This window comes from Solanum dulcamara, chromosome 1, assembly GCF_947179165.1.
Source record: "Solanum dulcamara chromosome 1, daSolDulc1.2, whole genome shotgun sequence".
Taxonomy (NCBI): domain Eukaryota; kingdom Viridiplantae; phylum Streptophyta; class Magnoliopsida; order Solanales; family Solanaceae; genus Solanum; species Solanum dulcamara.
Window position 1 is genome coordinate 59,673,405 of NC_077237.1, and position 26,135 is coordinate 59,699,539.

Consider the following 26,135-nt stretch of genomic DNA (forward strand, 5'->3'; position numbering starts at 1 on the left):
TAATCTCAGTAGGTCTTCACAGATGATATCCCAGCATGAATGAAAGAATTTCCCATTCATTCCATCTGGTCCAGCAACTGATGTAGGGCTCATAGAAAATACAACTTTCTTCAGCTCATCCATAATAGGTAAGAATTGCAGGCTCTTATTCTGTTCCTCTGTAACCATCTTTGGAATGTATTTAAGAACATCTTCCCTGATCAGTCTCTCTTCTCCAGTGAATATTTTTTCAAAGTGTGATGTGGCTGCTCTTGCAATATTGTCTTCACCTTGAATAGTATTGCCCTGTTCATCACTAATTTGATGGATGAATAACTTTCTTCTTCTTCCTCTGATAATAGCATGAAAATAGCTGGTATTGGCATCTCCATCTTTGAACCAATGAAGTTGAGTTTTCTGCTTTAAGATAGCCTTCTCCATCTTCAGATATCTGATGTACTGAGCATTGATCTGATATAGCTTGGACCTGTTCTCTTCAGTATTGTCACTGATTATTTTCTCTTCGGCTTGTCTCACCTGCTCTTCATATTCTTTTACTGAAGCAAAGATGTCCCTAAACTCATTTCTTGACCACTTACTAAGAGTATTAGAAACTCTTTTCAGCTTTTGTTGGAAGATTCTCATTGGATTTCCTTCCACAGGATTATCCCAACATGCTTTTACAGTGCTAATGAAATTAACATTGTCTGTCCAGCAGTTTAAAAATTTGAAATACTTGATAACATTACCTTGTTTTGCCATGCTTTCCAGCAGTAGAGGACAGTGGTCAGATCCTGTGGAGGCCAAGTGATTGACAATTGTTACAGGCATGACTTCTAACCAAGAGTCATTAACCATGGCCCTATCAAGTCTTTTCCAAATTCTAGCATCTTTGTCCCTATAGTTGCACCAGGTGAACTTCTGCCCACAGAACCCCAGATCAGTGAGTCCACATGCTTCTATCACACTAATAAACTCAAGGCTCTTGTTCATATTATATGGCTGGCCCCCCATCTTTTCTTCAACATCTGTAATAACATTGAAATCTCCAATGGTGCACCAAGGCATCTCCTTACTGGAGAACTGCAACATCTTGTTCCATAAGTCTCTTCTCATGTAATCCTTGCACTTTGTATAGACAAAGGTAATGAGGTAGCTGTTAGGACAGGCCACATGAGTGATCTCACAAGTGATCTGCTGCTCATCCTGGTCCATAATGTTGCAAACAATGTCTTTGTTCCAGAATAACCAGATTTTGCTATTGGAGTTGGACATAACATTATCCATACCTAGCTGAATTCTGTGGAATTGAATTTGAGATTTGTTGGAGAAAGGTTCCAGCACTGCAATCATAGAGAGCTTGTGGTAGTCTTTCAACCTTTGAAGTCTGTCTAAGGCACCTTGAGTATCAATACTCCTTGCATTCCAACAAAGTGTACTAATCATAATAACTTGTGGGATTTGGACCTTGTGTTGATGTTGCTTTTGAAAGCAACATTATCTGAACTGCTGATGGAACTTTGTTTACTCTTCTTCCTTTCTTGCTTACTTTTGGATGGTGGCACATTCTTCTCCTTTTCTTGCTGATTTTCCTTATGCAATGAGGTTGTCATAGTGGATCTGAATGCCTCCAGGTGGTTTTCTTGTTGTTCATCCTCCCACTGGTCAGGGTCTTCCTCATCTTCAGAGTGAGTGACCCTATATTCATCAGATAAGTCTTCTGAACTGCCTTCTTTACTCAGCATCTGCCTCTCATTGGATACATCATGAATTTGCAGAGGTATGGCATGATCAGTAACTGAGTACTCTTCTTCAGAATCATCTGATATAGTTTTCTGATTAAGTTCACAATGCTCTATAGAAGGCACCTGAATCCCTTCTTGGTTTTCAACCAGGACATAAACTCTTGGCTGAGTCTCAAGCTGTGGTTGTATAGTCTTTCTCTTTTTCAGTGCCTCCCTTTTCTTTTTACTCAGTGATAGAGTAGATTTGTTATTCAATGAATGAGGTGTTGCACACTGATTTTGTTCAGTATCCCCTTTATCTGGCACCTTGACTTGTAAACTTTGCTCTGTAGTATATTGCACATCTGTTTGTTGACTGAGCAATGGAGTAGCTTGAAGAGTGGTTGCAGGGGTTTCATAGTCTTGCCTATGGTCAATCAAATTAGATTCTCTCCCCTTGGTACCCCCTTCCTGCAGGTTAGTAGGGATCTCCTGACTTCCCTCTTCCTTACCTCCTTCAACTACTTCAGCAACATCAGCAGATAAAACATTCAATAAAGTAGTGGGGGAGCCATGGGGGTGTAGGAGCATTAAGTCAATACCTGGGTTTGTAGCATTGATTTCATTGGCTTCCACATTGATAATTGAATTAGTAGCATGCCTGGTGATCTCATTACCATGAGTTCCTTGATTCTTTGGCTGTTGGGAGGTGGTAGCATCATTTCTATGGGGTTGTCTCTGAACTTCAGAGATAACATTACCTTTTTGAGTACTTTGTGGTCCTGCATTTGAGTTAGTGGGCTGATCTTGTGGAACAAGATCAGTATAAGTATTGGAGATAATGGAAATAGCTATAGGGTTAGAAGACGAGCTTGTGTTGTTCTGTTGCACTGGCACAAATTTACCTTTGGCTTGTGCTGCTATGGTTTTTATGCCCTGGTTCTGCTGAATAGTATTGAGTCCTTTATTTTGCTTTGTTTTTTGAATTTGCCAACCATTTTCCTCCCTATTAGCATTGGCATTTTGTGGTTGAGGTAGTATATTAGCTGCTGAATGGTTGTTCTGAACTTGAATCCTGTCAGCTTGTGGATGTTCATGGTATTTAGACTTGGCTGCTGCAGTTCCTGCTTGAGAATTCTTTTGTCTATTTTCCTCTTCTCTTCTCTTCACAGTACAGGCAGTATGGTTGTAACCCTGGTGCTTGCAGTGCTGGCAGTACTCAGGCACTCCTTCATATTGAATAGGTTGACATCTTCCCTTGCCATTTACATCTTTTTCATAACCCATCCAGACATATTGGGGTCTTTGCTTGGTAAGGTCAACTTGAACCTTTACCTTAGCCACACTACCTCTGGTTTTCTTGTATGTTGCCAAGTCTAAGAACAATACTTTCCCAACTAGAGATAACAGAGGTGTGACCACTTCTATACAGTAGCAGTGCCAAGGCAGTTCAGGTATGATTGCCAATACTGGAACCAAAGGAGTTTCCTCTTCTGGTTTAAATGTTGGAGTCCACAGTTGCAATCTCATAAGTTGGCCTTGGATATACATTTTACCTTTTGACCAAACTGTGGAGTGATCAAACTCATTTTCCAAATCAATGTATAAATGTCTAGAGTTGAAATGAGTTAGTTTCACTCCTCCTTTAAGCTTTGTTTGGAGGATAAACTCCTTTCTAATTACTTTCATTCTAGGCATGGTATGTGTAAATTTTCCAACTAGAGTGTATTTACATCTATCTGCTAGGTTAACCATGAAGTCTTCCTCTGTAAACAACACTGCAAGGTATCCTTATTTGGTTGTGATTTCAGGAGGTGAGATATGTATTGGAGCATTCTGAACATGTTCTTGGGCTCTAAGCCTAGTTGCTAGAGTATGTGTGACCACAGGATTTGGTGGAATGGGATTATTAGGATTGGGATTTCTTATTTGGGTGGTGGTTTTGGTGGCAGGATTATTTCCAATAGCCCAGGCCTGAGGCACCACATGATTAATATGATTAGGGACAGCAAGGCTAGTTCTATTCACACGGGGTCTACTAGGTTCAGTTCTAACAGACTTATTTTTTACAGGTTCAAAGTTGTTAGAAATTATCAAAGGTTGGTTATTGGGAATGTAAGGAGTATGTTTGGTTTGTTTATGGGTCTGCTGTTGATCAGTAGCATGGTCTTCTTGGACTTGGCTCTTACTCTTTTGTTTATTTATCTCTGCAGCAACTGTCTGAGTACTAGGGGGTTGATCATTTATAACATATTGTTGTGCAGGTTGTTTTTGCACATATACAGTGGAAGTATTCCCCTGTGCATTGTGTTTATTCACAAGGCCAACATATTGAACTGGAGCCTGCATTTCCTCAGACTTCTTGGACACAGAGAGTTGCATATCAGAAGTTCTAACAGTAGAGACCTTAGCTATAGTATCATTTTGCAAAGTATTATCAAGTAAGTTAGTTTTATTTGGTTTAGTAGTGTCAATATACTTTTGAGCCACATTTTGATTAGTATGGTTAGAAGACTTACCTGGAGGAGCCACTGTAGGACTACTGTTGCATTGCTGATCAGCACCTCCTTTTGGGACATGATCATGATCCTCATGCATTCCAATGTGTGCACTTTACCCCTTTTCTGCTGGTATTGGTCATGAACCAACACACCATCCACAGTTTCAGGACGTTAGATAGAAGTATTGGTCATGAACCAACACACCTTCCTTGAGAGCTCTTGCTAGATAGAAGTTTTGAATTTTAGACCTTAAAGGCTCTAGGAGGATATTTTACTCATAACTAGCTTTTTTTTCAAATATCTAACGATTTCATTGAATCCAAAATGTCGAATTCAGTATAGTAGCATATTCAATTTATTTTTATCAAACTCCGAACGAAGTCTGAGGGTCCGATCGGGGAATTGAATTTTTGGGTTGTTGCTGGTTCTGGTGTAGTGATACTTCCTTCTTCGCGATTGCAGTGGTCAGGCTCGCATTTGCGAAGGGTTCCTTTCTAGTTCTTCGTGATTGCGACTCAATGGCTCGCATTCACGGAGGGTCGCCTTTTGTAGGCATCGCGTTCGTGTCACTCCTCCCCCGATTGCGATGACCCTTTAGTCTTTTGCCCCAGGATCACAGGGTTAGTGGCCTACAATTGCGATGAGTTATATATAGGCCAGAACAGTGTGATTTCGAGATTCTTTCCAATTCTCCCATTTCCATCATTTTCATTCGGTTTTAGCTTAGGAGGGATGATTCTTGGAGTATTTTATTTGAGAATTCCATTTGGGCAAGTTCCTCTATCAACCTTTATTCATTTTTTAATAATTTTATTTTCCAACATCATTTAAAAATCAAGATTTCAATGTGGATTTTGTGGTTTTCCCCTAAGTTGGAAAATTAGAAATTTCATGATTTCAAATCCGATTCTTGCTTGATTTTAATGGATTTTTCAATCATGTACTCTTTTTGATTTGTAGAATCTGAATTTCAAATAAAATTCCTATTTTACCCTTTTTATTTTTGAGTTGATTTTTGGACGATTTGGACCCCGGTTCTTAAACTTTGCAATATGGGTATCATTGAACTCTTTTTATTGAACTCTTTCTATTCTTGATTGTTGGTGATCAATGGTATCAAACCATGGGATAGGGAAAAAAGTACAGCTTTCTAGGTTCTAAATTTCAGTATCGGTGTTTGAGATTAGAGCTCTGGTTAGAGTGTTTCGATAAAGTTTTGACCTTCGAGGTAGGTTTGGCTATCCTTATTTGAGATAGGAATTGGGTAATTGATCATTCTTACATTATAGATTTTGGAATGGGGTCATAACGTGAATTGGGATGAATATTTATATTGTGATGCTAGTGTGAGGACTTATTATTTATTATCTTACTTGCTTTGAGAGCATTTGATTGATGATTTGCCTGTGAGAGAGGCTTGTACTACTATTTGACTTATAATGTCTGTGTAAGGGGTTGAGTTGGGGGTGATCACACTTGAGTAATGAAATATTTTCAAAAAGGGTGAAGGCTTATTTCAATGTATCTCCTTTCCATTGCTATATATTTGAGGATGTATATCATGTTTAGATTATTAAGTTTTGAGAACTTTGAACTTTATATTACATGTTGAGTTGAGAAATGTGGAAATTTCTTTTTGAGAAAAAAAATGTGATACCTTTTTATATTCTTGACCACGAGCTAGGTGGAAAGTTGATGACGTATTGAGATTTTGATTCGGTATATGCATTGTGAGTTCCTCATGGGTCCTTTTCTGGAGGCCTTAGCTCGACAGATATATACGATAGGTTGTGCGATAACCTTGACTCCACCGTTTCACCCTATTGTTGTACCACCTCATTGCATTGCATTGCGTTGCTCTTTGAATTACTTGACTTATCTGATCATTTGTGATATTTAATTATCCCTATATGTTTACTTTACTTACGTCGTTCTATATAAATTGGCGACACCAATGTCGGAGTGGGACTTTTCTGTATGCAGGTGTAAGTGTTCCTTAGTTTATTTCTATCACAACCCAAAATTCGGGCGATGATGGCGCCTACTATAACCTCTGAGTAAGCAAGCCAAATTCAAGTCAAGCGAAAGTTAAATCTCAATCTAATTTAAATAATTAATAATATACGAAGGCAAAAGCAAAGATTATATAACAAAAGAAAAGTCGGGCCAAGGTATATATATGTAAATACAATATAAAATATACAAAAGGCTCGATAGTGATAAAAAATGATGAACTGACACTAGACCAAACCCCAGACCTGATGTCACCTATACAGAAGATACTAAGTACAAAAGCTACCGATATATATAAATATACAATGCAGAACTGACAGTCCAAAATTACAAAATACAAGTTAGAGAAAATGAGGGAATGTAGCAATTCTTGGAACGTCGGAAGCTCACCACAATCCGGATCTGGCATAGCTACGGATGATCAGGTGCGCGCTGAGGGTGGATCAAACTGGGAGCTGCATCAAAAAGATGCAGAAGTGCAGTATGATTATCAAAATACGGGGTACTCAGTAGGCATCATAAGTCGATCGAGCTCAAAAAGAATAAATATATAATAAGCAGCATGATGATACTAATAATAACAAGGGAGAAGCATAAACTACGATCTCGAGGAAAAGGGTATGGGAAGATCATACAATAATCAAGTAAATCCCACAAATTATGTCATCACATCAATAATCTCAACTCATAAAATAGAGGAAGAATGCACAAATGAAAACTAGTAGTTATAGCTCAACATCCTACAAAAGTATCATAAAGAGCCAAGAATAACCCTCAAGTTATCAAGTAAAAGGCCGCTTGAAATCATACCTCGAGCTCATCAGCATTGATATAATAACCCCGAATATATATCAATGGGCTACTCGAAATTCACACCTCGAGCTTATCAAATGAAATAAAGTGAGTCCAAAGTCAATAAAAGGGTCGCCCGGAATTATTCCTTGAGCTCATCAACCATGAAATGCCATAAATGAGATATCATCGCAATTTTCTAAATTCCTTATATTTATTCATCCTCCGAAAAGTCTTAATCTCATCATTTGTTCTTCCTTTTTAAAAAAAGATTTCTTTTAACACTGACGGGGTAAATGAGATCAGTATCATGTCAAAAATCATCTATCATTCACCTGATACTCCAATATACCGAAAGCACAGCCTCAGCCCAACATTTAAATCTCATGAGAAAACAAGGCACAAGCATAAGCCAAGATCATAACAAGTGTCCAACTGAAACCAAACAAGTCAAACAAGCGGCATCCTAAGTTCAAATCACCTAGGAGTAAGTTCTAAGGATTCTAAACGATGCAAGCAAGTCAAGCTAGCACCTATACTAAGGCTCCAACGGCTGAAACCCAAACTAGCTACTAATGATGATCATTGGCTCCAAAATGCTCAATAGGGTATCAACACCTAAATCACCAACCTAATCACACGTTACTACCTAAAATACATCAATTCCAACCAAGCCAAGTCTAACAAAAGGAAGTTGTAACCTACCACAAGGCCAAAACCCCACATGAACTGCTAAACCTGAGTTTTTCCCATCTGGGATACCTCCAAGCGATCCCACTCTATCAACAATTGAATCACAATGCCAATACAGTCGTTATGACATTAAAATTATCAAATTCAGAATCCGATCAATTTTTGAAGTAAAAATGGGAAATTGTGGGTCCCACTCCTTAACTTATGAAATTTACTCCGAGAATAGGACTTAGATGCTAAGCCTAGCTTGTGTTCCCAAAGGAAGAAAAATTCATACAACCCAACAACTACAACATCAACAAACACCAAGGTCTTCAACCTAGTACAAGAACCACAAAAATTGCAAGGAAAAAGGGAAATTTATCAAAGGAAGCCTTTGCTCCTAATTATGAACGCACCAATGGATTCCCCTCCAAAAATCCAAGCAACTTAGCCTTTTGAATTTCCCATATCGCCCAAGTATAAAGAAAAAAATGAGTTTTAAAAGTTAGGGCTCAAATATGAAAAATGGACCAAAAATAAGCCTCTGATGTCAATTAAACGAACCCCCGGTGTTCTCTTAAGTGACCACCTTAAAGAGGCGGGCATCCCTTTAGCGATGCCAGGTCGCTTAAGAGATGGTGTGTCTCTTTAGAGACCCCCGAACCCAAAGCGACCTTCTAGACGCTTTAGTAGAACTCGCTTTAGCGATCAGGAGTCACTTTAGCGACGGCACCAGCTTCCTGCTAGTGCACAAAGATCTTAGCATGCCTTATTCTCCGACGAGGTATTCCGAATTCGTTCAAAATCCCGTGCGTGCAAAGGAGATATGTTACCCCACCAAATTCCAAATTCGACGTTTCAAACTCAATGGCGCATTCAAAATTATCATACGATGTCATTTTATCAAAAAGTGGGTCCCACGCCCAAGTGTCATTTTCCATAACAGGCCTTGAGATTAGACCAAAAGCTACGGGAATCAAACAAAGGGTTGTTCTAGACCAAACTTGATATTTCGAAACTAACTGCGTTGTCAAAATTCCCATCTGGGCGCAATTTTCAAAAATGTTGACCAAAGTCAACTATAGGCTAACTTTCAAAGTCAAAAGCGCCACATGGCCCCAAAGTCATACTAATTGACTTGATACTTGTGCCGACCATGCTACAAGCCTAATTTGACCGTCCCGGAGCTAATGGAATTGTCAAAATTCCATTTTGAGGTCGTTTACCATAAGTTATGACAGAAGTCATCTTTTCAAGTTATAAAGGCTCCAAAACAAGTCATTCTAAACCAAACTTGGCATTCCGGAGCTAACCGCACTAACAAATTTTTTATTCGAGTGCATTTACTAAAAATGTTGACGGAAGTCAAACTTGGTCAAAACTTCAAAGTTAAAATGCCTAATCGTACAAACTCAAAACGAAGACTCCATAACCCAAACCAACCTTCCTTCTAGACCAAAATGACCCTTTCGGAGCTAATGGAACTGACAGAATCATCATCCGACATCAGAATCTCTAAAGGGTGACTCAAGTCAACTCTTTCAAGTCTTAAGCTTCAAGAATTGCCAAACCTCCTAAAACTCAATCGAACACTTTTGAGGAGTGTGACACCCATCCTAACACCACATAAAATCTACAAGGAGGTTGCGTGAAGTAGTAAAATAGTAAAAACACATAAAAGCACAAAAATGACCTTGGAGGTCATTACAATTTCATAAATTTTATTAAGTCCTTACACTTGGTCAGTCAAACCTACTAAGTACATGTGAACTGTACTCACCCCTACTTCTATGTGACTTTTAATGCAAATCCTAGTCATGCTATTCCATGCGGTTGTCGATTTCCTCTAACGGAGAGTGTCATATCGAATTAGTGGTGAGACCCCTGTGTTCTGGATCACCATTAGCTCCATCTTCTGCTTTCAGTCTTTATTATTATTCGAAGACTTCTGATGTATTTTTTATTCAACAGTTGTACTAGATGCTCTTTATACTTATGACACTTATTTTTGAAATATTTCTTCGTTATACTTCTTTTCTTTTCATTTGTGACCTGACTTCCCCTTTGGGAGTTTTGTATGTGATTTATTGGTAGGCTTACACATCAGGTTGGATTTTGAGATGTGTGTCATCATAACCTCATTTTTGGTTCTTGACACTATGTTTTAGTCTTGTTTTTTAGGCCAAGACATTTGAGACTGTATTTCTTTTTGAATCTTTGTAATACATTAGCGGCTTGTACACGTGACAATCAATCTTGGGGGATTTTGAGTATATTTATCCATTTTGCTTAAGTTATGCCTTGTATTATCTTAATTACTTCTGCAATTGCTTTTTGTTGGGTTTTAGACTGACTCGTCTCGATAGGCTAAGACGAGTGCCATCACACCTAATTTTAAATTGTGACAATGCACACCCCAATTTTTTAAGTTAAACGACTCCCTATTTATACACACATTTTCAGCCTTGAAACTAGGTAAAATAGGGTTTGATTTCTTTCCACTAAGAAATGATATTCTTAGGTCTAATTATATATGAGCACAACAGAAATCATGAAACTAATCACTGATGCTACTTATAATAGATATAATTCAAAAATATGATTGACCATTCTTACTATGAAAAATCACGAGTTATTACATTAAAATATTTGTAATTGCACTCCCCTTTATTTGTTTTGGAATTCCTCATTTAACACACTTAATTCATCATGTTAACATTGCAGATTCCAATTTGCGTTATTCGTTATTTGCTTTCTCATATCGCTTTGAACTTTTTATCTTTATCTGACCTCTTTTTATGCTTCTTTTGACCCGAGGATCTCCCGAAAATAGCCGTCCTACCTTGTTAGGAGTAAGGTATGCGTACACTTTACCCTCCCCAGATACCACGTTGTGGGATTTCACTGGGTTGTTGTTGTTGTTGTAACAAATTTAAATCACTGATTAATTTCTTGTAGGCTTATGATAAGTCCTAATGCAGCATTTGATACAATAAAAACTTATATGCTTCTTATAACGTGCATCATCAATTTGTATATCAAGAAATGAATTTCACCAACTAACTCATTATTTTATTAATATATATTGGCATCATCTAATTTATCGTTGATCCGCTCAATGAGCTTACCTTTTAATCAAATTAATAATTAATATATACTATTCATAATAATTGTATGAGATAAGGGTAAAAAATATATCTGAACTATTCTTTTTTTTTGAATTTCATACCTAAAGTATTAGGAGTATAAGTTTCATATCTAAATTATCACTTATTAGTTTGAGAAATACGACTCTCTTTTATTCCACTCTCATAATGTGTGTGAACTATACTCTCTCATTTATTTTAAAAAAATTGTCACATCACACTCCACATGGATAAAATATTCCACCTTACCAAAAATTAAATAAATTATTGGAATTAGTTAAAATTAAAGATTAAATTATTACTATCTCTCATCCAAAAAAAATAATTTAAATATATATATATTTCTTACCTCACTCCACCACTTTCTCTCACCATACCCACCCCTTACCCTAATTTTTTATTTTTATTTTTATTTATTAAATTTCTTTTATAAATGTTTTTTAAAAAATTCTTACTTCATCTCCCCCTCCCCCCCAAATAATAATTTAGATATTTTTATTTTTTTAAAAAATCTATCCTACCCCACCTAATCCTCCTCTCTCAATTTTTTTCTCGTTTTATGTTACATATATACATATGATTTTAGGAAAGTATTTTTTACTTGCCACAAGACTTTTCTTAAAATAAAATTTTATTTTTGTTATATTTGGTACGCAAATAGGAAAAAATATTTCTCTAAAAATATATGTACATATTTAACACAAAAAGAAAAAAAAATTAATAGCGGAGTGTTAGATGGGATGGGTATAATTTTATTATTAATAAAAATAAAATAAGAACATTTTTAGGAAGGAGTGGGGAGGAGTGAAGTATGAACTTTTTAAAAATATTTTATAAAAGAAATTTTAAAAATTTTAAAAAATAAAAAGACGGAAAGGTGGTGGAGTGCATGAGCAAAATATTTTAAATTTTATTTTTTAAAAAAAATAATTCCTTTTTCTAAAAAGTAATTTCTTTCATAAAAAAATAATTTCTTTTTTTTGGATACAAATACTTTATATCTACTTATATCATGCAAACTTTTTTCACCGCTGGCACCATTGATGACGATCTCTTGATATTCCTTTGAGGAAATCAAACAAGATAACTTCTTCATAGATACCAAAGAAAAGATCAAAAGATGATTTATTGATATTATTTCTACACAATGGGCAAGTCATATGTCCATAACCAAGCCATCTATCAAGGCAAACTTTGTGAAAAATATGATTACATCTCAACTCTCTAACTTGCTCTCCATCTTCGATTTCACATAAGCAAATCGAACATTCTACTGATGATGACGACTCCAATTCCTCCTCGCGAAAACGCCTAACACCATGAGAAGTATATTTCTCAGAATTAAGGATATTGGTGTTGTAAAAATGAGAAAAAGATTTGAGGTGGAGGAAATCCCAAGCCCATTTCATGAATTGAATCAAGTTTAGTATTTTTGATAGTCGAAACATTTTGTAGTTATTTTTTAAAAGAGGAAGAGAATAAGGAAGAAAGACTTGAACGAAAGCTTGGTTTTGCATGAAGAGTGATGAGGAGCTTTATATATAGTACTCCCACCTAGATTTCATTTTATGTGTTTTAATTTAACCAGTACAAATTCTAAATAGTTAATGATTTTTTTAATTTTGTGTATTAAATATGTATATGATATATTGAAATGTCATTTAAATTTTATGATTTTAAATATATCATGAGAATTATTAAGATTAAGAATTTATTTTTCTCTATCCCAAGTTATGTGACACTTTTTATTTTCCAAAAGTTAATTTGATTAATTTTTTAAATTAAATTAAATTAGATCAACTTAGTCTGTAACATTTTAGATATTTAAAATCTATATGAAATATACTACAAATTACAATTTTTCTCATGATGACAAATTACATTTAAATTATGCTCAAAATTTATATAATATAGTTTGAATTTTCAAAATAAAAAGTACCACAAAAATTGAGATACATAAAATACTAAATATAAATAATAATATTTTTTAAAAGTAAAATAAGACACATAAATTAAAATATAGGGAGTAATATGGGTACTAGCACATGGACCACTAGGGGTGGGCACAAATATCAAAACACTAGACCGAAGCGAACTAATTCAATTCTTCGATTTCGGATCTTCAATTTTTTGGTTCGGCGGTCCACTGGCAATTAAATTATGCATGAACAAAGCAAAGTAGCAACAGTTTTACAATTCAAATAATTACCTTCAAACATTAATTTACAAGAACCCAAACGTATTTTTATCGATGTATGTCATGTGTAGGAATCCATCTACGTCTTTGTTTTCCTTGAACAGTAGTTGGAGGCACATTATTCTTGACAAAGACAAATATGATCTTTTAAGCATAATAAGTGTTTGTTGGTGAGACACATATGTAATCATCTAAAATTTATTAATTATAAATTTATAAATGATTCAAATTATATTAAATTCAAGATATATTAGCCCAAATAAATATTATGAATTAATATAATTGGGTTAATTATTTAAGTTCAATAAATATAGATTTAATTAAAGTCCAAATTAATTGATTTGGGCTATAATAGATGAGCCCACTTTGTTAAGCCCAATATCGTCTCATCCTAGAGGCTCATTTTAGTGTCACGTGTCAAATGACGTGGCATGTCAAGTCAAACAAATAAATCAATATGATCATGCCATGTGTTAAAATGACAAGCTCACTTTGCTAAATCCCAACATGCCATGTCACTTAAATCTGATTGGTCGAAGCGAAATCTGTTCTTATCACAACTCCTCTATTCAACAACTATAAATAGGGGTCTTCATAATTTAGAAAAGACACCAGAATTCTAATAAGAAGCCAGAGAGAGCTCTTGGATCAAACGCTGCAGATTTCTCTACGTGCTACAAGTTCAAGAACAACTCAATATCAAGACCACCAGATTTAAGAACAAGCTCAAAAGCCCTTGAATTCAAGTACAAGTCAACATCAAGTTCAAGAACAAGTTTAGATTAAGTTCATCAAATTCAATTCCATATCAAGTTCATCAAGTCCACGAATCAAGATCAAGACAACAAGATTCAAGATCAACCCTAAAAGCCCTGAATTCAAGTACAAGTCAAGATTAAATCCATCAAGTTCAACCAGATTCAAGATTAAGCTTACAAGGCATTGACTTTATATTTGAAAAGACAAATCAAATGATTCATAGAGATTGTAATGCTCATATTTTAAAATCAAATACTACGATTGTTGCAATACTTTTTCGGTCCTGATTATTATTTTCTCAATGCGGATTTTATTGTCTACAAATTTGTGCACGCTAGTTGGACAATCTCTACCTCTCATCTCAACTTTTCAATCACCAAAGAACATCGAAATGGCTTCCAACAAGATCAACTCCCAATAACTTTCTCTAACGTTGCTAACTCCAAGTTCTCTGCTTATATAGAAGGAATCCTTGGTGTTATCTTTGGAAGTTTTGGGTTTGTTACGAGGATCAAGGCCACTATGCTGGGATAACAAACACTTCAAGTGTCTTCCACGTCAACTCTTGCTTTTGGGTCTTTAACTTCAAAAAGAGAAGGTTCCTCTACAAATGCTTCAGAATGAAGAAGTATTATTGTTGAAAGGATCAAGAAGACTCTAGCTCCACTTGAACTCTCTGGTTCCAAGAACTCTTCTACAAAAAAATACTATGATTCAACCAAAAAATCCTCTCCACATGCATCGCGTGATGTGAGTCCTTTGAAGATTAACTTGCACAACAATCTATGCTACTCTCCTACGTCCCCAATGACCATGGAATCCATAGTAAATGGCGTTGTTATGTTGAAAAAAGATGGTTTAAAATAAATTTTAACTTTATAGAAAGAAAATCAATTTTAGAAAAAAGAGTAGTCGCCACTTAAATTTTTAAAGAAATTAAGAAAACTTAATTTAAAAGACCCTAACAGATTTAAGTCTTAAAAATTCAGAGAAAAAGGTACGAGGTTCTTATTTTCACTTTGAGAAGGTGTTGAGAATTTAAATTGGCCGCTAATGCGCGGTAATCCGACGATTTGAAAATTATTTGACTAACTTTTAAAAATATTAATTTAAAAGGAAATGAAGACTTTAAAATATATTTTTTTGAAAAAAAATGATCAAACTTAAACATTGAAAATAATATACATGTATAAAAAAAAAGTAAAGTTTATCAAATGCCTAAGTAAAGCTGTAAAATCATCTAAAAAATAAATTAACATGAATTGGTTTATCTTTAGGAGAATCCAATTAAGTTCAAACAAATTAAAATTAATATCTAAGCAAGCATAAATAACATAAGTGAATAAATTATTACAACCCGAATTAATATAAATAAATAATAAATAACACATGAAAATATTGTCCGACACTTAGTTTCTGTACGTCTGGACTAAGCTATTGGGCCATCTGCATTTTGGGCCTTAAGCACAATTTCACTGTATATCGCAGTTGTATACACACTGCATATCAGAATGTATATACATTGTATATCGGAATATATATATACTGTATATCAGTGTATACACTATTATTTTTTTGCATATCAGACTATATAGATACTGTATATCAGTATATACGATACTATTTTACACCTGTATTCCGTGTATACAACCCAATATCAATATATACATCATGAATATTACCTTCTTTTTCCATTTATCAACTTTTCAGCAATTCAAACAAGATGATGGAAGACTCAAAACTCTACGATGTGCAACGATGGGGTCCAAAGATGGACTCGAATTGATATCACATGCACCAAAATAAAATTACATAAGCATTTACTTATTTTAAGCTAGACCAAGGAATATATCATGATATTTTAAGTTATTAAATTGATGAGCATCCTAAAAGTGACTAAAAACATGCACATATGTGGACAAAGGAAATGAAAGAAGAAATATATTCAAGTAACTAAAGAACACGAATTTAATATACACACTATACTAACTCAAGTTTTAAAGAAAGAATTAAATCAATTAGGCCATGAAAGTTCTAGTTGAATAATAACTTTAAGCATATTTTGTTATCTAAATCATGTTAAAAGAAGAAATTAAAAACATAAAAATCTACATTGTCAAAGGAAACTATTTGGAAAAATAATGAACAAAATTAAGATCTTTCATGAAATAATCCTAACACATGATAGCTAATTAATTCTAACACATGCTAACTATAAATTTTTTTATCATTAATCTAATTATTCTTAATACATGCTAACTAAAAAAAACAAGACTACGAATCAACTAAATATAAAATATGAAATAATTAAATAAAATAAAGCTAAGAAAAGACTTTAGCTTTTTTCGGGCAGCAAGACTGAAGACGATGAGCGAAAGAAAACTTCACCACCACCCAAGAGCTTGATGGAACTCCAATCTACAAAAAAAAAAGATTAAAAATTTAGACTCGAACCTTCGTGGGTTCGATAAGAACACAGTTCTTAACCTAAATTTTGACTTCAATCTCCTATTTTTCTTGAAGAAAAATATAGATTGAAAGCTAAAATTTTTTACAACTTTTAGGCTGGGGACAAGAGTCCAAAATCCTAACCAAGTTAAGAAAATTTTTAACTTTGGGGTGGCTAAAAAACCTCTCATTTCTTCTCATTCTTAATGAAAATATGAACCTTTATATAGGCTCCAAAAATCTCAAATTCCTCATAAATTTTCGATGTGGGAGACTTGGAGTTTTTTTTTAGAAAAAACTAAAAATTTTAAAAATACAAACTATAATTAAACTAACCTAACTAACATTATATTTAGTTAAAAATAAAATCTTTTTGAGATAATTTTTAAATAACTACATAAATAATAATCAAAGATATAGTTTATAGAAATATATATATTATACTAAAATTTATAAAAAAAAATAAAAATAGTTAAGAATAACATGAAAATATCTTTGTTTTTATAAAAGCTAATTATTTTAAAAAATATTTGAAATTCAAAGAAATTCGATAGCTAATTTGCGTTGTGGAGAGTCAAAATTGGGTGTCAACAACTGTCCCTTTCTTTGGATATGATCGATAAAAGAGATCCTGAACAAAGAAAATTGACAAATCCCATTTTGACCGACTCCATCATCATCTTTCCAAAAAAAAGGATTGGTACAAATTTTGGAATTATGGTTGAACCCCAAAATAACCACACGCTTCCCGATAGGAATGTGGTTTACTGTGTTGGAAGTCGTTTCTTAGCTCGTGTCCTATGAGTTTGATATTCCTCTTTGGAATGTGTCCCTTTTTGCTGCTAAGAAAAGATTCCACATTGTGTTGCATCCTCTTTGATGTTGTTCGCACTTTCTTTCATCCTCTTTGCATGTGGAAAATCTTCATTGATCTATTGGTAGGATAATGCTTCTCTATCAGTATGAGGGTGATCCATTAATAGGATACTCAACAAAATAATTGTATGTCCATAGGTAGGACGAATGAAGATCCATTGGTAGGATATAAATGTGTGTGTCCATCGATAGGACGAATGAAGATGATCCACCGATAGGATATGATGCATGTCTATTGTAGGATAAATAAATGCGATCCATTTGTACGATATTTTGGCAAAATAATTATCTGTCCATCGGTAGGACGAATGAAGATCCATTAGTAGGATATAAATGCGTGTCCATCAATAGGATGAATGAAAATCCATTGGTAGGATATGTTGGTCCATTGGTAGGACGAATGATGATCCATTAGTAGGATGTAAATGCGTGCCTATAGATAGGACGAATGAAAATACATTGATAGGATATAAATGCATGTCCATCGATAGGACGAATGAAAATCCATTGGTAGGATATGTTGGTCTATCGATAAGACAAATGATGATCCATTAGTAGGATGTAAATGTGTGTCCATCGATAGGACGAATGAAAAGTCCATTGGTAGGATGTAAATGTGTGTCCATCAATAGGACGAATGAAAATCCATTGGTAGGATATCTTGGTCCATCGATAGGATGAATGATGATCCATTAGTAGGATGTAAATGTGTGTCCATCGATAGGACGAATGAAAATCCATTGGTAGGATATGTTGGTCCATCGATAGGACTAATGAAGGTGATCCATCGATAGGATATGATGCATGTCCATTGGTAGGACGAATGAAAATTGATTCATTGGTAGGATATGATGCATGTCCATTGGTAGTACGAATGAAAATTGATCCATCGGTAAGATATGATGCATGTCCATTGGTAGGACGAATGAAAATTGATCCATCGGTAGGATAGGATGCATGTCCATTAGTAGGACGAATGAAAATTGGCAAGTTGCACTTCAAATCTTCTCTGATATTTGATGCGTCTTACGTATGCCCTTCAGGCGTTTATAACGCTGGAAAATAATGATGTTTATCTTTGATGAAATCGATATACAATGGCCCTCTCGGCAAATGAATATGCAATAGCCCTCTTGGCAAATAAATATGCAATGGCCCTCTTGGCAATGAATATGCAATGGCCCTCTTGGCAAATAAATATGCAATGACCCTCTTGGCAATGAAGATGCAATGGCCCTCTCGATAAATAAATATGCAATGGCCCTCTTGGAAAATAAATATGCAATGGCCCTCTTGGCAAATAAATATGCAATGACCCTCTTGGCAATGAAGATGCAATGTCCCTCTCGGTAAATAAATATGCAATGGCCCTCTTGGCAATGAATATGCAATGTCCCTCTTGGCAAATGAAAATGCAATGGCCCTCTTGGCAAATAAAAATGCAATGGCCCTCTTGGCAAATAAATATGCAATGGTCCTCTTGGTAATGAAGATTCAATGGCCCTCTTGGAAAATAAAATGCAATGGCCCTCTTGACAAATAAAAATGCAATGGCCCTCTTGGAAAATAAAAATGCAATGGACCTCTTGACAAATAAAAATGCAATGACCCTCTTGACAAATAAAAATGCAATGGCCCTCTTGACAAATAAAAATGCAATGGCATCCTCTTGGATGATTTGACATGTTATCATTTATTTATTTATTTATTTTTAAACAATTTGTGTTTGTTGGGACTCATGTCTTTGATAGAAGTTTATATGATGCCTCGGTGGCTGGCATCTTGAATTTGTGTTCGCTCCATTCTAGCAATGTTGGAGATCACTTGAAGTTGACTTCAAACTTTTGAGAATTCTTGACGGAATTTTTGCGATCTTCCTCAAAAATGTTATCCCAGTTAGATCTCTTGATAAATGTCGAGCTGTTGAAGAAGGATTTTGACATTCTTGTGGAATTTTTGAGATCTTCTCATAAATTCTGTCCTAGTTGCACATATTAACATGATCTCCAATCTTGACTTGCTGGAGATAGTATCTTCTTGTGAATTTTTGAGATCTTCTCAAAAATTCTATCCCAGTTTTCATTGTAAGGGAGAAATGAAAAACTTACGGGGAACATGACCGAGTCATTATGGCGCCGACATATCCTATTGGTGTAGGAATCAGGTCAAATGTAGTTCCAATCTTATGGATGATGAATGCTGCAAAATCTGAGATAAGATAATTAGTAGACACATGTGTAATATGAGCATAATGATATGGAAAACTGTATTACTTGCAATATTTACAGCTTAAAAATACGAGATATGCCACCCGTTTGATATGGATGATCCAATAAAGTAAAATAGGCATCTCATACCGATGGTATTAGCATAATGTCACATTATTTAGAGAAAACCATCCAATTTCAATGGACAAATGCAATTTTTTTTATTTTTTTTAGAGAATGTAAAGAGATAGTCAAATTTTGACTACAATTGGTACCAACAGTTAGGATTGCATAGAAATATTTCTCATTTCCTTTCATATAACTGAGATTGACTTTGAGGTAATTCCTATAGCTTCAAGTAGTACCTCAAACATACTTAAGTGTCGATAAGATTTTTTCATCCTACTTCAAACAAAGGTTTAGAATTACACCAATCCTCATGTTTCAAGTGCCCTCACAATAAAGAAAGTCCTATTTCGCACATATCTGAAGTGTTTGATTTGAGGACATTTTGCAAAGTGCACTCACACTCTCAAGAAAGTTCAACGCATGCAACTGTGATACCATATGATTGTCCTGTATGTAAGTCTCCACTAATGTGAGAATATTTGGAATGAGATCATGTAGGACTTGTTATTGGCTTGTAATATAGGCTTAGGGACGGATAGGATATTTATTTGGGATAAAAGTGACTTAATCTCTCCTTGAGCGTCACACTGAATTTGTGTTTTTGATGATTGTTATGCCTTTTGGCGTCCGATCCTCTTTGTTATCTCCTTCTTAGATTTCGACTTCTTTTTGAGTCTTTATTTTTGGAGCTTTTTCTCTTTTCACCCCTTCCTTTTGAGGTTTTTCCTCTTTTATTGGAGTTATTTCTTTTTTGTCTTACATCGACCTTGTAGGAGTTTTTTTTATGAAAGTCATCTTTGATTTATTGACTTTGGAGACTTTACGTCTTTTGCCTTTGGCAATTTCAAAGTTGGATTTTCTTCTATAATTTGCACATCTTCGGTGCGCTCAAGGAGGTTGAGCCAAAAGAGAAATAGTGCATGTAAGCACTCAGATGGAAAAGGGCTAAGATGTGGTTCTCCAAAGAAAAAGCTTTAGGCTCAAAGTAGGAAAATTAGGGATTAATGTTATTTGGTAGGCTTTGAAAGGAACAATCGGGTCAAAAAAGGCCTACAATCCTTTTTCAAACCAAACATAACTCGGGATTTCGCTTCAACAAACATTCAGGCCAAGTTCTAGATCAACAGCGCGATGCAATTGAATTTTAGTCTAAAGCTCACCACACAATGCACATGAAGCCATGAGGTTGGCTTTATTATTACCTTGAATGTCTGCAAGAGAATTTTCAAGCATCACAAAAGTACAAATGAAAGATACCAATAGAAGCTATGATTTACCACAAAGCCATTCTTTTTCATCCTACCGAATATTTTGCATGCTCCTAACTGTATTTCATCTCAATCAAGAAGATATGACTCTTAAAATATGTACACAATTTATAATTTTTTTTTATTTTTTATTTTTTTATTTTATTTTACTTTTTTGAAAAAGAAAATACCGAACCCAAGAAGGGCTGCCAACGTATCTCACCGAGATGAGAATCAAGTATGCATAGTTCTTGCAGATATGATATATAAAATAATTTAAAAATTTAGACAAACTCAAAGTGACGTCTCGTCAGTCTAGTGCATGTTGACATCTTCAGTTGAGGAGTGTCTTTTGCCTATTTGCACCAACACATTTCGTGTCCTCTCAACCATCGGTGAGGACACCTATCGTTGTATTATTTTTCAAATATTCCTCAGAGATTATACATTAGTGTGTTCTTCTAATTTCCTGCAAGAATCACTTGTTGTGTTCTTTTTGGTGATTGTCTCTTGTGACTTGAATTCTTTTAACTATTCACGAAATCATACATTGTTATAACCATCCCCGACTATTGTCGGGGACAGTTTTTCTGCAAAGATATGAGAAAAATATGAAAGTGGAGCCATTATAAAGAAATAAGTAACAAGATATAGGAATAAAACTTCATAGTCAAAGACTCCCCCGATTTATCTTTTAGGCTTTGTATTGGTGTCTTGTGAAATTTAAGGTCATAGTTATTTCCCATGAACTCTTTGTCCCTGCAAGATCTATATGAGAAAGGGTTATGATTTTTCTTAGAATAAAAAATTGAAAAAAATTAGGGTTAAAGTTTGTGGTTGAATGTTGCAGTAGATTTGGAATTGCCGTGATTTCCTCTCTTGAAATAATGTCGTCTCTCCTGTGTACAAAGAAAAACTTTTAGTTAGAAAGAGAGTATTGACCTCTCAAAATTGAGATCTAATCATTTATCGCATGATATTGTTTTATAACAGCCTCTACAAAAGAAAAAAGAATCAACTTTGTTGAACCCTCGATCTTTGAGAAGTAAGCAAATTTGTTTTTCGACACAAATCAGTCTCTCCCTGAAAAAGAAGAATAACTCAAAAGCCAAAATATTAGTTTGTATTTGTAATGCAAAGTATGACACAAAGAACTAAACATATACATGTTGCTTTGTTTGGAGACAGACTAACCCATGGGTGAAGATAGACTAAATAGATAGAAATTGATCCATTTTAATTTTATGATTGATGTGTGAGAAATGTTGACTTGTGTTGATTCACGGATTTCTCGCTCTTCAACTTTTGTACCCTCATTCTTCTTAGGTGTAGAACAAGTTCTCAATTTCTTTGAAAGAATGAGGAGAAACTAAAAACTTCAAAGACAGGACCGAAATTTGAATTTATTTATTTATTATTATTATATATATATAATTTTAATGAAATATTTTTCTTTTTTTTCTTTTTTTTTGAGATGAGAGAGCAAGGTTTATGATTTGAGAGAAAAATTTGAATTTTGTTGGGAAACTAAAGACTCATGAAGTTTTTGGATGCACTTTTGATAGTGACTCGATATTTATGCCTATGAGGCTCTAGAAAAAATTCTAAAAGAGTGGACTAGCATGTCTCCAAATAAAGCAACATATTCACAAAATCAGTTATAGCACATAGCACGTAAACAGTTACTGCATGTCCTAAACTGATATGTGACCCATTTGTGCCAAGGATAGGCCTAACGATTTGAAGGATGTATAGCATCATATGAAATGCTCCATTGCCCAAAACTTATATTTATACAAATATTATGAATAAAATGAATGGGATACATAATGGGTAAAAAGAGATACAAATAATCAGTCCCACGTAGGGGCACAATCCTAAACTTAAGCCTTCGTGGTAAATCCTTTGTTCTCAATTTCATGACATCTCTGAATGCCAACGCCTTTTGGATGAAGTAGCAGCTTGTGAAGATCCTTATTTGACTAGACTAAGCTACTAAAATAAAATTTCAACCCCGAGGGATAATGGTTTGTCAAACGGCGTATACAACCTTCAAATTTAAACACATATGTATGATCGTTAATTTAGGCCGATGGCCGTTTTGGACTCAAGATGGTCTTTCTAAGGGCCCAATACACCTTGGGTACTGGGTCGTCTTAGGACAATGCGCTAAATCAAGATTTTGGTAATGCTCTTCGCTAGGTTGACTAAGAGTGGCTATTGCAAGACTAGTAACCCAAGCAGACAACTCAGGCTGGAACTTACGACAATCATTAGACGCATGGCGTATCAATAAATTATCGATTGTTTCGAAAAAGGGTCAAGTATAAAAAGTCCGGCTTCGATTCCGTAAAACCATTCTTTAATATACTATACATTCAATAGGAAGATGCCATGAAATGCAAATGATAGTTTAATATGTAAATTAAACACATAATTGTACAATTATGGAAATCAAGAATAACTAATTATTACAAACTCAAATAGTTAGTCAAATAAACAATCAAGTCTAATGGTTAGAACCTATTAAATTCTTTAGCTCCACTTGAACTCTATGGTTCCAAGAACTCTTCTACAAAAAAATACTATGATTCAACCAAAAAATCTTCTCCACATGCATCGCGTGATGTGAGTCCTTTGAAGATTAACTTGCACAACAATCTATGCTACTCTCCTACATCCCCAATGACCATGGAATCCATGGTAAATGACGTTGTTATGTCGGAAAAAGACGGTTTAAAATAAATTTTAACTTATAGAAAGAAAATCAATTTTAGAAAAAAGAGTAGTCGCCACTTAATTTTTTAAAGAAATTAAGAAAACTTAATTTAAAAGACCCTAACAGATTTAAGTCTTAAAAATTCAGAGAAAAAGGTACGAGGTTCTTATTTTCACTTTGAGAAGGTGTTGAGAATTTAAATTGGCCGCTAATGCGCGGTAATCCGACGATTTGAAAATTATTTGACTAACTTTTAAAAATATTAATTTAAAAGGAAATGAAGACTTTAAAATATATTTTTTTGAAAAAAAATGATCAAACTTAAACATTGAAAATAATATACATGTATAAAAAAAAGTAAAGTTTATCAAATGCCTATGTAAAGCTGTAAAATCATCTAAAAAATAAATTAACATGAATTGGTTTATCTTTAGGAGAATCCAATTAAGTTCAAACAAATTAAAATTAATATCTAAGCAAGCATAAATAACATAAGTGAATAAATTATTACAACCCGAATTAATATAAATAAATAATAAATAACATATGAAAATATTGTCCGACACTTAGTTTCTGTACGTCTGGACTAAGCTATTGGGCCATCTGCATTTTGGGCCTTAAGCACAATTTCACTGTATATCGCAGCTGTATACACACTGCATATCAGAATGTATATACATTGTATATCGGAATATATATATACTGTATATCGGTGTATACACTATTATTTTTTTGCATATCAGACTATATAGATACTGTATATCAGTGTATACGACACTATTTTCCACCTGTATTCCGTGTATACAACCCAATATCAATATATACATCATGAATATTACCTTCTTTTTCCATTTATCAACTTTTCAGCAATTCAAACAAGATGATGGAAGACTCAAAACTCTACGATGTGCAACGATGGGGTCCAAAGATGGACTCGAATTGATATCACATGCACCAAAATAAAATTACATAAGCATTTACTTATTTTAAGCTAGACCAAGGAATATATCATGATATTTTAAGTTATTAAATTGATGAGCATCCTAAAAGTGACTAAAAACATGCACATATGTGGACAAAGGAAATGAAAGAAGAAATATATTCAAGTAACTAAAGAACACGAATTTAATATACACACTATACTAACTCAAGTTTTAAAGAAAGAATTAAATCAATTAGGCCATGAAAGTTCTAGTTGAATAATAACTTTAAGCATATTTTGTTATCTAAATCATGTTAAAAGAAGAAATTAAAAACATAAAAATCTACATTGTCAAAGGAAACTATTTGGAAAAATAATGAACAAAATTAAGATCTTTCATGAAATAATCCTAACACATGATAGCTAATTAATTCTAACACATGCTAACTATAAATTTTTTTATCATTAATCTAATTATTCTTAATACATGCTAACTAAAAAAAACAAGACTACGAATCCACTAAATATAAAATATGAAATAATTAAATAAAATAAAGCTAAGAAAAGACTTTAGCTTTTTTCGGGCAGCAAGACTGAAGACGATGAGCGAAAGAAAACTTCACCACCACCCAAGAGCTTGATGGAACTCCAATCTACAAAAAAAAAAGATTAAAAATTTAGACTCGAACCTTCGTGGGTTCGATAAGAACACAGTTCTTAACCTAAATTTTGACTTCAATCTCCTATTTTTCTTGAAGAAAAATATAGATTGAAAGCTAGAAATTTTTACAACTTTTAGGCTGGGAACAAGAGTCCAAAATCCTAGCCAAGTTAAGAAAATTTCTAACTTTGGGGTGGTTAAAAAACCTCTCATTTCTTCTCATTCTTAATGAAAATATGAACCTTTATATAAGCTCCTAAAACCCCAAATTCCTCAAGGATTTTTGATGTGGGAGACTTGGAGTTTTTTTTTTAGAAAAGACTAAAATTTTTAAAAATACAAACTATAATTAAACTAACCTAACTAACATTATATTTAGTTAAAAATAAAATCTTTTTGAGATGATTTTCAAATAACTACATAAATAGTAATCAAAGATATAGTTTATAGAAATATGTATATTATACTAAAATTTATAAAAAAATAAAAATAGTTAAGAATAAAATGAAAATATCTTTGTTTTTTTTATAAAAGCTAATTATTTCAAAAAATGTTTGAAATTCAAAAAATCTCGATAGCTAATTTGCGTTGTGGAGGGTCAAAATTGAGTGTCAACAGACGCTTCATCCATGGAAGAACAACTTGAGAACTTGGCAAAGATGGTTGAAGGATTGACCAAGCATATACAAAATCAAGAGTCTCAAATTGATAAATTAATGGGCAAAATGGATGGCTTACTGGATGAGCCTCAAGTTGATAAGTTAATGGGAAAAATGGATGGCGTACTAGATGGAGAATCTAGCCATTCACCTGGAAAGGGTATTGAAGTTCAAGAGATCAAAAATCCTATTAAACAAACGCTGCCTGTTAAGGAGATGCTAGTTTCTTCCGAAGGAATGATCCCACTCGATCATTTGAAGGAGTTCATCAAAGGGACCATTAAAGATAAGTATGAAATCTCCACCACGTCTTCTCATATGTATGTGAAGACATACACTGCAAGGAGTGATAGCTTCAAAATGCCTGTCGGTTATCAACCTCCCAAATTTCAACAGTTTGAGGGTAAAAATAATCCGAAGCAACATGTTGCACACTTTGTGGAAACATGTATTAATGTTGGAACTTATCGAGACTATCTTG